The sequence below is a fragment of the Morone saxatilis genome, unplaced genomic scaffold (genome assembly GCF_004916995.1).
Source record: "Morone saxatilis isolate NCDOM2014 unplaced genomic scaffold, NCSU_SB_2.0 Contig15, whole genome shotgun sequence".
Lineage (NCBI taxonomy): Eukaryota > Metazoa > Chordata > Actinopteri > Moronidae > Morone > Morone saxatilis.
This window is the reverse complement of record NW_023339707.1, coordinates 22,519,148-22,519,402: the sequence shown is the minus strand read 5'-3', so window position 1 is coordinate 22,519,402 and position 255 is coordinate 22,519,148.

Sequence of the window (255 nt, the reverse complement as noted above, 5' to 3'; positions counted from 1 at the left end):
CTGTTTAATTAACCTTCATTATCAGATTAAATTTGTCAAAATTAAACGTAAATTTAATGGATTGCTTTATAGAATGACTTTCTTCCAATCAATCTGCAGTGTGGAGAGAATTTACATCATTTTTGTATAAATAATTTTCATTACTAAATGTGAAACAACAATAGCACACAGCCACACTCTCTGGCTCTGTGAGACTGTACTTATCTTTACAACTGCCTGTCATTTTCAGGTCCATCGAGCCCCAGTGGCCTAATG